Genomic DNA, 12,954 nt, shown 5'->3' on the forward strand with positions numbered 1-12,954 from the left:
TTTCCTCAGTTGAGAGAATTGGCTTTATTGACCCCTGACGCAGGTATTCTCGGAGGCCTACTGTGCTCTTTTTGCTTGGCTTAATTTCCTGTGTGTTGGGTTCCCTATCATTTTGCTATAGCATCCCTAGTTGGGATGACTGCATAGTTTTTTCTACCCCTATGTAAGCCAGAGACCACTAGGGGTGTGTGTGGTGGATTTGCTTTGCATTGCTATCAAACAGAGTGCAAATTTAGAGCTCAGCCTTGGGACATAGGTATGTGCAGTGTGAAGCCTCCTTTGAGTTTTAATTAATGTCTGAGGGTGAAGTGTTTACCTAGACACCCAGTATAAGAAGCGTCAGGAGGCAAAGCCCTAACCGTCACCTTCCCTTCTTCCCTCATGCTGCTGCTTCCTTGACCCGATGCTCAGAAGCAAATGTGGGCGTTAAATGCCATCAGCGCTGGATTAGCGCCTGCATTTTCTAGCCCTGGATGCTCAGAAGGCTCCAGTCGGGGATCAACAAGCATGGCAAAAAGGCTAGCACGGTTAGCATGTAAATTAAGTCATTTCAGATGTGTCCAGATGCTCAAAGAAGAGCATCCTTAACAAGGGCACCCTTACCGCTGGGAACCTAACGCCAGCTCAGAGCTAACGTTAGGGTTGTTGAAGAGAGGAGCTGAGGCCAAAAGAGAGACCAGGTAAGTGGCAGCATCGGGGCATTCTGAAATAAAAAAGTAAAACTGAATTTGTTTGTTCAGGCCCTGATGGTTGCAATCACAAAAGAAGTATTGAGTAAGCGTAGGCTACCTTGCGTTAAAAGCAAGAAATGCAGAGGTTCACTTGTTCACAGAAGCACTAGCAGGAAAGTCTCAGGGGGAGATGCCTGCGGGGAGGGAGTCAATGCTGCTCTGTCTTGAGCTCCGGAGTGGGGAAGGATATGGAAGGACTGTTGCATTGGGCTGGAACCTTCACTGCTGCTGAGAGTCCAGGGTCTGTTTTCAGAGGAGGGGATCACCAGAAGCACAAGGGTTAAACTTAAAAAAAAAAAAAGACAGGTTGTCCCCTCCAGATAGGCGGGAAAGCGTGCGGCAGAAGACTGCCATTAGGTCAGAAGTTGGCAGTGGTGTGGGGCATGCACCGCTCTGCGGTCTCGAGAATCACAAAAACGCAGGGACACACCGAGCACCCCTCCCCCACTCTCACCATCAACCAGTGGCTGGCAGCACCAGCACTTCTGCAATCACCCCTGCACCGAGGAGCCGCTGCCAGAGAGGCTCACTTAATGGCAGCAAACATATGAAAAATTCTCAAGCCTACCAAATAGTGGGGAAAACTGGATACATCATATATGTTTGAACACATATCTGGAGAGGTATCCAGTTTTCACCATTATTTGGTAGGCCTGAGAATTTTTCATGTTTGCTATATACATGTTTTATTTACATTTGGTCAGTCACTTTTACAGTGGTGGAAATAAGTATTTGATCCCTTGCTGATTTTGTAAGTTTGCCCACTGACAAAGACATGAGCAGCCCATAATTGAAGGGTAGGTTATTGGTAACAGTGAGAGATAGCACATCACAAATTAAATCCGGAAAATCACATTGTGGAAAGTATATGAATTTATTTGCATTCTGCAGAGGGAAATAAGTATTTGATCCCTCTGGCAAACAAGACCTAATACTTGGTGGCAAAACCCTTGTTGGCAAGCACAGCGGTCAGACGTCTTCTGTAGTTGATGATGAGGTTTGCACACATGTCAGGAGGAATTTTGGTCCACTCCTCTTTGCAGATCATCTCTAAATCATTAAGAGTTCTGGGCTGTCGCTTGGCAACTCGCAGCTTCAGCTCCCTCCATAAGTTTTCAATGGGATTAAGGTCTGGTGACTGGCTAGGCCACTCCATGACCCTAATGTGCTTCTTCCTGAGCCACTCCTTTGTTGCCTTGGCTGTATGTTTTGGGTCATTGTCGTGCTGGAAGACCCAGCCACGACCCATTTTTAAGGCCCTGGCGGAGGGAAGGAGGTTGTCACTCAGAATTGTACGGTACATGGCCCCATCCATTCTCCCATTGATGCGGTGAAGTAGTCCTGTGCCCTTAGCAGAGAAACACCCCCAAAACATAACATTTCCACCTCCATGCTTGACAGTGGGGACGGTGTTCTTTGGGTCATAGGCAGCATTTCTCTTCCTCCAAACACGGCGAGTTGAGTTCATGCCAAAGAGCTCAATTTTTGTCTCATCTGACCACAGCACCTTCTCCCAATCACTCTCGGCATCATCCAGGTGTTCACTGGCAAACTTCAGACGGGCCGTCACATGTGCCTTCCGGAGCAGGGGGACCTTGCGGGCACTGCAGGATTGCAATCCGTTATGTCGTAATGTGTTACCAATGGTTTTCGTGGTGACAGTGGTCCCAGCTGCCTTGAGATCATTGACAAGTTCCCCCCTTGTAGTTGTAGGCTGATTTCTAACCTTCCTCATGATCAAGGATACCCCACGAGGTGAGATTTTGCGTGGAGCCCCAGATCTTTGTCGATTGACAGTCATTTTGTACTTCTTCCATTTTCTTACTATGGCACCAACAGTTGTCTCCTTCTCGCCCAGCGTCTTACTGATGGTTTTGTAGCCCATTCCAGCCTTGTGCAGGTGTATGATCTTGTCCCTGACATCCTTAGACAGCTCCTTGCTCTTGGCCATTTTGTAGAGGTTAGAGTCTGACTGATTCACTGAGTCTGTGGACAGGTGTCTTTCATACAGGTGACCATTGCCGACAGCTGTCTGTCATGCAGGTAACGAGTTGATTTGGAGCATCTACCTGGTCTGTAGGGGCCAGATCTCTTACTGGTTGGTGGGGGATCAAATACTTATTTCCCTCTGCAGAATGCAAATAAATTCATATACTTTCCACAATGTGATTTTCCGGATTTAATTTGTGATGTGCTATCTCTCACTGTTACCAATAACCTACCCTTCAATTATGGGCTGCTCATGTCTTTGTCAGTGGGCAAACTTACAAAATCAGCAAGGGATCAAATACTTATTTCCCCCACTGTACTTTCCACAATGTGATTTTCCGGATTTAATTTGTGATGTGCTATCTCTCACTGTTACCAATAACCTACCCTTCAATTATGGGCTGCTCATGTCTTTGTCAGTGGGCAAACTTACAAAATCAGCAAGGGATCAAATACTTATTTCCACCACTGTATATTTTGGTGGTACTGTATGTCATAATGACATAGATATGTATTATTGATATGTATGTTTATTTATAGCCCCTGACACAGCCTATGATTGGGTGAAACACGGCCTGTGTGGGGCATTGTTGATTGATTAAACTGTTCATCTTTTCTGAGTGAATTTGGGTGCCATATACAGAACGCAGGGGACCCTGTGATCATTTTTGCATCTAGTGTGCAGGAAGTGTAAAAGGGCCTGTAATAAGCAAGATATACTATATGTCAGCGGGAAGTGAGGAAGGTCACCAACGAGCAACCTCCAGGTCTCATCTTTATCCACCAGAGGGAATTTCAGAAGAAGTGAAACTCCTCGGACTACAGTCTCTCATGTCTCATTATTTCTCCTTTTTGGAAGTGGTGACATCTGTTATCAGGTAGGGAAGCCTGATGTCACTGTAAAGATGTGCAGCTCTTCGGAGGGGATTGGCAGGTAGCCAGGCCTGTTTGGCTCTAAGTTACTGTTCAGATGAGAGAATCAGTTAAGACGCTTATGTTCTCAGACTTTCTAGGACTCAGCTAATCTTTCTCTGCAAATGTAATCAGACACATTTAGTAGCTGGTACTAAAAAAATGGATTCATTATATGAATAAATAGAATAACTCTGCTCACAAATCATTCTTCATCAAATTGATGCACTTGAGATAGACAACAGTTTTATATGATTTTTCTGTGTTAGTTCTTCAAGCCATTTATTCTCTGCATGTTCTTTGCTGGATTGTTCCTTTAAGACAGCAGAGATTCATTTCTTTCACGGTGCCTAATCTCTTCATGCCTTTCTCTCCCTGATAGCAGAAAGAGTTGTCTGCATACTTCCTGCCATTCTCTAGAGACCAGGGGCAGCTCCTGTAGCTCTTTCCTTTCCTGATTTAGTTGTGTTTACAATTTGAGGATCCAAAACATTGAGATTAACATGGGCCCTGATTTAAATGACTCTTTGACTATGGCTTGCATCACACTGTTAAAGGAGCATCAGCATCGCCATACTGGGACAGACTGAAGGCCCATCAAGTCCAGCATCCTGTTTCTAACAGTAGCCAATCCAGGTCACAGGTACCTGGCAGGATCCCCAAAGTGTAATAGATTCCATACTGCTTATCATAAGAATAAGCAGTGGATATTCCTTAGGTGTACTTTAATTATAATTTATGGATTTTTCTTCCAGGAACTTGTCCAAACCTTTTCTAAACCCTGCTATGTTAATGGCTTTTACCACATTTTATTGCAGTGAAGTCCAAAGTTTAATGATGCATTAAGGGACCCTTTTACGGAGGCGTACTGAAAAGTGGCCTGCGCTGGTGTAGGTGCGTGTTTTGGACGTGTGCAGGTCAATTTTTCAGTGCCCCTGAAAAAAAAAGCATTTTTTATTGTTGCTGAAAATAGATGTATGGCAAAATGAAAACCAGTGCGTGCCCTTTTTTGCCCTGAGACTTTACCGCCACCCATTGACTTAGCAGGAAGGTCTCACGCGTTACGCAGGCGGTATGTGGTTAGGATTCTGGGCCTGTTGAGAACGGGTCTCCGTGTTCCTGTTTGGTTAAAGCCTAACCCCATTTAACATTTATGCTGGGCAAAACCTGAAGAAGCCTGTAAGAAGGCGAAACGATATGGGCCCCGTTCTGCAACTTCAATGAAAGCTAAGTTTTGCTTTTGAAGTTTTTTGCTGTTGTTTATTAAGATTGCAAAAAGGTGGTTGGGCGGCGAGGATAGTGCTGGGCAGACTTATACAGTCTGTGCCAGAGCTGGTGGTGGGAGGCGGGGTTGGTGGTTGGGAGGCGGGGATAGGGCTGGCCAGACTTATACGGTCTGTGCCCTGAAGAGGACAGTACAAATAAAAAAGTAGCACATATGAATTTATCTTCTTGGGCAGACTGGATGGACCGTGCAGGTCTTTTTCTGCCGTCATCTACTATGTTTACTATGTTTATGTTTAATGAATGATTTTTGTATGCAAGCAAATTATGATGGGTATATAACAGCCCCATGAATGAGATAGGACCGCAGACACCACCATCTCATGTAGATACGGGAGTCTGGCAGGTCAGACCTTGGTTTATCCCTGGTCTCTGAGGGCTATACCCATTAGTTTAAAACTTTAAAACTTCAATTTATTTTACCCTTTGGGTTTTTTCAGGCTGTTCACCAGTTCTTATTGGTATTAGATGCAGTAGTTCCAATTTGGCTCGCATTGGACGCGCATAGGTGCCCACGCACCTTAGTAAAAGGGCCTGTTAGTGAAAAAAATATTTTCTTCTGCTTAGCTTTTCCTGATAGGAAGTCGTCCCATTCCCTTTATTATTTTTGTCACCCTTCTCTGTATTTTTTCTAATTCCACTAAATTTATTTGAGATTCAGTGACCAAAATTGTATACAGCACTCAAGGTGTGATCACACCATGCAAGGATACAAAGACATTATATTTTTGTCAGCTTTGTTCCTCTCCTAATAATTCCTAACATATATTTACTTTCTTAGCTGCTGTTGTATGCTGAGCAAAGGATTTCAACATATCATCAACAACAACACCTAAATCCTTTTCCTGGGCGGTGACTCCTAATGTGGAACCTTGCATTACGTAGCTGTAGTTTGGGTTCCTCTTTCCCACATAGTACCATAGTAAGTGACAGCAGAAAAAGACCTGTATGGTCCATCCAGTCTGCCCAACAAGATAAACTCATATGTGCTACTTTATGTGTACACCTGATCTTCAGTTGTATCTGCCATTTTCAGAGCACAGACCGTAGAAGTCTGCCCAGCACTAGCCCCGCCTCCCAACCAATGGCCCTGCCTCCCACCACTGGTGCTGCCACCTAATCTCCGCTAAGCTTCTGAGGATCCATTCCTTCTGAACAGGATTCCTTTATGTTTATCCCACGCTTTTATGAATTCTGTTACCGTTTTCATCTCCACCATCTCCCTCAGGAGGGCATTCCAAGTATCCCTCACTCTCTCCGTGAAAAAATACTTCCTGACATTTTTCTTGAGTCTGCCCCCTTTCAACCTCATTTCATGTCCTCTAGTCGTACCACCTTCTCATCTCCGGAAAAGGTTCGTTTGCGGATTAATATCTTTCAAATATTTTAACGTCTGTATATTATCACCCCTGTTTCTCCTTTCCTCCAGGGTATACATGTTCAGGTCAGCAAGTCTGTCCTCATATGTCTTGTAACGCAAATCCCATACCTTTTTTGTAGCTTTTCATTGCACCGCTTCAATTCTTTTTACATCCTTAACAAGATTCGGCCTCCAAAACTGAACACAATACTCTAGGTGGGGCCTCACCAATGACTTGTACAGGGGCATCAACACCTCCTTTCTTCTGCTGGTCACACCTCTCTCTATACAGCCTAGCAACCTTCTAACTACGGCCACCACCTTGTCACACTGTTTCGTCGCCTTCAGATCCTCAGATACTATCACCCCAAGATCCCTCTCCCTGCCTGTACATATCAAACTCTCACCGCCTAACACATATGCTCCTGTGGATTTCTACTCCCTAAGTGCATCACTTTGCATTTCTTCGCATTGAATTTTAATTGCCAAACATTAGACCATTCTTCTAGCTTCTGCAGATCCTTTTTCATGTTTTCCACTTCCTCCGGGGTGTCCACTCTGTTACAAATCTTGGTATCATCCGCAAAAAGGCAAACTTTACCTTCTAACCCTTCGGCAATAGTCACTCACAAATATATTGAACAGAATCAGCCCCAGCACCGATCCCTGAGGAACTGAATTACTCATTTTTCCCACATCCAAGTGAATTCCATTAACCTCCACCCTCTGGCGTCTGTCCGTCAACCAGTTCCGTCTGGCGTCTGTCCGTCAACCAGTTCACATGCATCGCTTTGCACTTGCTCACATTAAGTACATAAGTACATAAGTACATAAGTAGTGCCATACTGGGAAAGACCAAAGGTCCATCTAGCCCAGCATCCTGTCACCGACAGTGGCCAATCCAGGTCTAGGGCACCTGGCACGCTCCCCAAACGTAAAAACATTCCAGACAAGTTATACCTAAAAATGCGGAATTTTTCCAAGTCCATTTAATAGCGGTCTATGGACTTGTCCTTTAGGAATCTATCTAACCCCTTTTTAAACTCCGTCAAGCTAACCGCCCGTACCACGTTCTCCGGCAACGAATTCCAGAGTCTAATTACACGTTGGGTGAAGAAAAATTTTCTCCGATTCGTTTTAAATTTACCACACTGTAGCTTCAACTCATGCCCTCTAGTCCTAGTATTTTTGGATAGCGTGAACAGTCGCTTCACATCCACCCGGTCCATTCCACTCATTATTTTATACACTTCTATCATATCTCCCCTCAGCCGTCTCTTCTCCAAGCTGAAAAGCCCTAGCCTTCTCAGCCTCTCTTCGTAGGAAAGTCGTCCCATCCCCACTATCATTTTCGTCGCCCTTCGCTGTACCTTTTCCAATTCTACTATATCTTTTTTGAGATACGGAGACCAGTACTGAACACAATACTCCAGGTGCGGTCGCACCATGGAGCGATACAACGGCATTATAACATCCGCACACCTGGACTCCATACCCTTCCTAATAACACCCAACATTCTATTCGCTTTCCTAGCCGCAGCAGCACACTGAGCAGAAGGTTTCAGCGTATCATCGACGACGACACCCAGATCCCTTTCTTGATCCGTAACTCCTAACGCGGAACCTTGCAAGACGTAGCTATAATTCGGGTTCCTCTTACCCACATGCATCACTTTGCACTTGTCAACATTGAACTTCATCTGCCACTTGCACGCCCATTCTCCCAGTCTCGCAAGGTCCTCCTGTAATCGTTCACATTCCTCCTGCGACTTGACGACCCTGAATAATTTTGTGTCATCGGCGAATTTAATTACCTCACTAGTTATTCCCATCTCTAGGTCATTTATTGTCAGGCCTGTATCACGAAAGTGAGCCCTTGGACCAAACAACGTCTGGCAGCCAGACAGTTCTGATCTTACCTGGAGAATCAGGCCAGAGACCTCCCAAGAGGGATCGGCTTAGGGCAGACAGAAGCACAGTCCAGGTTCAACCAGAGGTTCAAAGGCCGGCGGCAGGTAATAGCAAAGTCCAGGTTCAACCAGAGGTTCAAAGGCCGGCGGCAGGTAATAGCAAAGTCCAGGTTCAATCAGAGGTTCAATGGCAGGCGGCAGGCAAAAGCAAAGTCCAGGTTCAATCAGAGGTTCAATGGCAGGCGGCAGGCCAAAGCAAAGTCCAGGTTCAATCAGAGGTTCAATGGCAGGCGGCAGGCAAAAGCAAAGTCCAGGTTCAATCAGAGGTTCAATGGCAGGCGGCAGGCAAAAGCAAAGTCCAGGTTCAATCAGAGGTTCAATGGCAGGCGGCAGGCAAAAGCAAAGTCCAGGTTCAATCAGAGGTTCAATGGCAGGCGGCAGGCAAAAGCAAAGTCCAGGTTCAATCAGAGGTTCAATGGCAGGCGGCAGGCAAAAGCAAAGTCCAGGTTCAATCAGAGGTTCAAAGGCAGGCGGCAGGCAAAAGCAAAGTCCAGGTTCAATCAGAGGTTCAAAGCAAATGGAAGGCACTCCCAAACCACAGAGCACTGGGATCCGTAAGTCGAAGCCGAAGCAACGAACACTGCCAGTGACTGCCCTTAAATAGCCCCCTCCATCTGGAGAACACTCAACAGCTGATAGAAAGGAGGGGCCCACAGCCAGCCCCAGGGCTCCGGATAGGCTGGTCCCAGAGAGAAGGCGGAGTCAAGCCGCGACCAGCCAATCTGGACCCTGAAGGGGCGTTTCCTCTGTTCCCAGGTTCCGCACCCGGAAGAGACCTGCAAGTTAGAGAGCGCCGGCCATTTTGGCAGCGCCGGCGCTCTCCGGCCGCCACCACGCTGAAGCGGCGAACCGGCATAGCCCAGGAGGCGGGTACAACTCTCCGCCCACGCCGCCCATAGCCAGCGATACCCCGCTTTTCCCTGCTCGCGGAGAGGGGCATCCCAGCGGGCAAGGCGGCGCAGGTAAGGGTCGCGACAGTACCCCCCCCCGTAAGCCCCCCCTCTCCGTCTAGGTCCAGGCTTAGTAGGATAACGAGAGTGGAACTCGTGTAACAAATCAGGGGCAAGGATGTTAGCCACTGGCTCCCAGGAGTTATCCTCAGGACCAAAGTTCTTCCACGAGATCAAATAAAACAATCGACCCCGCTGGAGTTTAGAGTCAAGTATCTCTTTTACCTCGAACTCTGGATCAGGGTCAGAATCAGGAACCAGTATCTTCTTTGGAGCAGGATGCCAGTGGGAAGTCCTAAAAGGTTTAAGCAGAGACACATGAAAAGCATTGTGAATGCGCAGATTACCAGGTAAGTGCAGGCGGTAGGCCACCGTCCCCACTCTAGATGACACAGAAAAGGGCCCGATGAAGCGAGGGGCAAACTTCAGGGAGGGAAGACGAAGCTTGAGGTACTTGGTGCTGAGCCACACTCTCTGTCCCGGCTGGAATACGGGAGCGGCACGGCGACGCTGATCAGCACATTGTTTGTACCGAGCAGCCGCCCTCCCCAACTGCTGACGGACTGTCCTCCAAGTTGCATGAATAGTGGTGAGAGTAGACTGGAGCAGTGGGGGAGCTGTAGTCAAAGGAATCGGAGGTGGAAGACGTGGATGACGCCCAAAAACAGTGAAGAAGGGTGACGTCCTCGAAGCCGAATGAAAACTATTGTTGTATGCAAATTCAGCCCAGGCCAGGAGATCAGTCCAATCATCTTGACGAGCATTAGTGAAGGCCCGAAGGAAGGCTTTAAGGGTCTGGTTTATCCGTTCTGCCATGCCGTTGGTCTGAGGATGATAAGCAGACGAGAAATGTGTGGTCACCCCAAAAGCAGAGCATAATGATCTCCAAAATTTAGAGGTGAACTGTGACCCTCTATCACTGATGATACGATGCGGCAGGCCATGCAGCCGAAAAATGTGCTGGATAAATTGGGAAGCCAGAGTCTTCGCGGATGGCAGGGACCGCATGGGAACGAAGTGAGCCATGCGAGAAAAACGATCCACCACCACCCAGATGATCGTGTTGCCCTTGGAACAGGGAAGATCCGTTATGAAGTCCATCGAGACCTCCTGCCATGGTAGATGTGGTACAGGTAACGGTTGAAGAAGCCCCCACGGCTTGCCTGGCAAGGACTTGGTACGAGCACAGGTAGGACAGGTAGAAACAAACTGCCGAATCTCCTGGGCCATGCGGGGCCACCAAAAATAACGGGAAATAAGGTGATAGGTTTTACGGAACCCAAAATGTCCCGAAAATGCCGCAGAATGACCCCACTGAAGAACCTTGCGACGAGATCGAGCAGGAACTGGAGTCTTGAGACAGGCGGATGCCCCCACCATAGGAGAAAGGCAAGCAGGGTTGAGCATAGGATAGAGCTCCTCAGGTTCCTCCGGTGCGTCAAAAGCTCGGGAGAGGGCATCAGCCTGAATATTCTTTTCTGCGGGACGAAACACCAAATGAAAAGAAAAACGAGCAAAAAATAGAGACCAACGGGCCTGCCGGGGATTCAAGCGTTTGGCATCCTGCAAATAAAGCAGGTTTTTGTGATCAGTGATGACCGTAATAGGATGCGCAGCCCCCTCCAGTAGGTACCGCCACTCCTGAAAGGCGAGCTTAAGAGCCAGCAGCTCTCTGTCCCCGATGGTATAATTACGTTCAGCTGGCGAAAACTTTTTAGAAAAAAAAAAACAAGGATGTTTCTTACCAGAAGAAGTGGTCTGGGACAGCACCGCCCCCACGCCCAGAGCAGAGGCATCGACCTCCACGATGAAAGGCTTCGTGACATCAGGACTCCGGAGCACAGATGCAGACAAGAAAGCCGTCTTTAAGGCAGAAAAAGCCTCCAGGGCAGCAGGAGACCAATGTTGAACATCCGCCCCCTTCCGAGTAAGGGCTGTCAAAGGAGCTGTGAGGAGTGAATAATGGGGAATGAATTGTCTGTAGTAATTAGCAAAGCCAAGAAAACGTTGCAAAGCACGGAGACCCTGGGGAAGCGGCCAGTCCCGGATAGCCCGCAGTTTAGCAGGATCCATTTGTAATCCAACCGCAGAGATAATATGTCCCAAAAAAGGAATGGTGGAGTGATGAAAAGCACACTTCTCCAACTTGGCAAACAGTCGATGATCCCGGAGTCGTTGAAGCACAGTGCGGACATGCCCGGGATGATCCTGAGGTGAAGCAGAGAAGATCAGAATATCGTCCAAGTAAACAATGACTGAAGAATACAGAAGATCCCGGAAAATGAAGTTGATGAAGTCTTGAAATACAGCAGGAGCATTACATAGTCCAAAGGGCATGACCCGATACTCAAAATGGCCTTCGTGAGTATTAAACGCAGTTTTCCACTCGTCCCCCTGACGGATACGAATCAAGTTGTAGGCCCCTCGCAGATCCAACTTAGTAAAGATGACCGCCCCCTGGAGTCGATCAAAAGCTCCGGGATAAGCGGAAGGGGATAACGGTTCTTGACTGTGATGGTGTTAAGTCCTCGATAGTCAATGCAGGGCCGTAAGGACCCATCCTTTTTAGAGACAAAAAAGAACCCCGCCCCGGCAGGAGAAGAGGATGGACGGATAAATCCTTTTCGAAGGTTGTCCCGAATGTAGGCCCGCATGGCAGCAGATTCCTCCCGGGACAAAGTATATAATCGCCCTCGAGGAGGCATAGTGCCGGGCAACAACTCAATGGGACAATCGAACAGGCGATGGGGCGGGAGGAATCTGCCTCCCGGGCATCAAAAACATCAGAAAACTCCTCGTATTCCTTCGGAAGCTGAGCATCACAGGGGTGGAGGGCTCCAAGTAGCGCTGGCACATTAATAGGAAGAGGGTGCACTGGTGTCAGACAGGTTTCAAAACAATGATCACTCCATTGGCTGATCTCTCCCGAAGGCCAGTCTATGGAAGGCGCGTGCAGCCGCAGCCAGGGTATACCTAGAATTACAGGATGGATGGCCTGAGGTAAAATAAGAAATTGTATCTCCTCATGATGAAGAAGGCCCACCTGCATCTGGAGCGGGAGAGTGAGATGAGTAATAGGCTGAGGTAAAGTGGAGCCGTGAATGGAAGTGACTTGAAGAGCTGGTTTACAGGAAATGACCGGCCTTCCTAGGCCCTGAAGCAGCCTAGCATCAATAAAGTTGCCTCCTGCTCCTGAATCTAGCAAGGCTAGGGTGTTTATCCTGAATTCTTGCCAACGTAAGATAATAGGTACAGTCATTAAGTTATCCGGAAGGGTTCCTGAACGACCCAAAACCACCCCCTTCACCAGGCTAGGGTCTAAGCATTTCCCGGCTTGTTGGGACACCCTTTCACAAAATGGCCAGGTTTCCCGCAGTACATACATAGTTTATTTTCCCTCCGGTGGGTTCGTTCCACAGCTGTCAATCGGTGCCTGCCAATCACCATAGGCACCTCCGGTGCCTCCACTGTTGGAACCACCGCCTCCTGGGGAGAGACAGTTCGTGGTCTTTGAGGGGAAAACCTGCGAGGCGGACGAGAGGCAGCTTGTTCTCGTGCCCGTTCCTGGAAGCGGACATCAATCCGAGTACTTAGAGAGATTAGAGCGTCCAAGGTACTAGGGATCTCCCGGCCGGCTAGCTCGTCCTTAATGCGCCCACTCAAGCCTTGCCAAAAAATGGCCGTAAGAGCCTCTTGATTCCATTTGAGTTCTGCCGCCAAAGTACGGAATCGAATAGCATAGGCTCCAACCGTACTGC

The sequence above is a fragment of the Microcaecilia unicolor genome, chromosome 9 (assembly GCF_901765095.1).
Source record: "Microcaecilia unicolor chromosome 9, aMicUni1.1, whole genome shotgun sequence".
Taxonomy (NCBI): Eukaryota; Metazoa; Chordata; class Amphibia; order Gymnophiona; family Siphonopidae; genus Microcaecilia; species Microcaecilia unicolor.